A 735-nucleotide genomic window follows, 5' to 3' on the forward strand; every position below is an offset into this window, starting at 1 on the left:
AAATGTCAGGAGAGCTCAGAGCGGCACTCTCTCTCTCCTCTCCCAGAGACAGGGTTTAGTCACTGCCCCCCTCCCCTCTTCCTCCTCCTCCTCCTCACCCTAACCCTACATGTGGTTCTCATTGAGTGCTCAAGCCGTGGCCCAACATCTTTTCCCTCCCTTTTCCCATTCTGCAGGGTCATGTGGCTTTCCCTGGGGGAGAGTAAGTCGACCCCCCCTACCCCACGTCCACTAATCTATCCCCCTACAATCTCCCTGTCCCCCCCTGTCCCCTCCCCACATCTCAATCTCACTCAGATACTGTAGCAAATGCATTGGATTAGTAAAAACAACTACAAACTGTGTCTGTTTGGTTAGACAAACTGACCTATATGGATATCAAAAAGACATTTTGGTTACATTTTCTGAAATATCTAATAATCATGGGGAGTAGGTCGAGCATTATTCACAGAACATTGTCAGATTCATATACAGTATGGTTGTAGAAGTGCCAAATACAGTGCCCTGCACAAGTAATGAGACAGTGAAGCATTTTTTCTTCTTTTGGATTTGAAATCAAACAATTACTATTCGGTTAAAGTATAGATTCTCAGCTTTTACAGTATTTGATGGTATTTGTGTACATATTGGTTTTATCATTTAAAATTGACAATACTTTTTGATATATACTCCCCCTATGTCATATCATTTCTGCAGTCATAAGACAGCTGTAAATGTCTAGTATTGATTCTAGGC

Source organism: Argentina silus, assembly GCF_951799395.1.
Source record: "Argentina silus genome assembly, chromosome: 3".
In the NCBI taxonomy this organism is placed as follows: domain Eukaryota; kingdom Metazoa; phylum Chordata; class Actinopteri; order Argentiniformes; family Argentinidae; genus Argentina; species Argentina silus.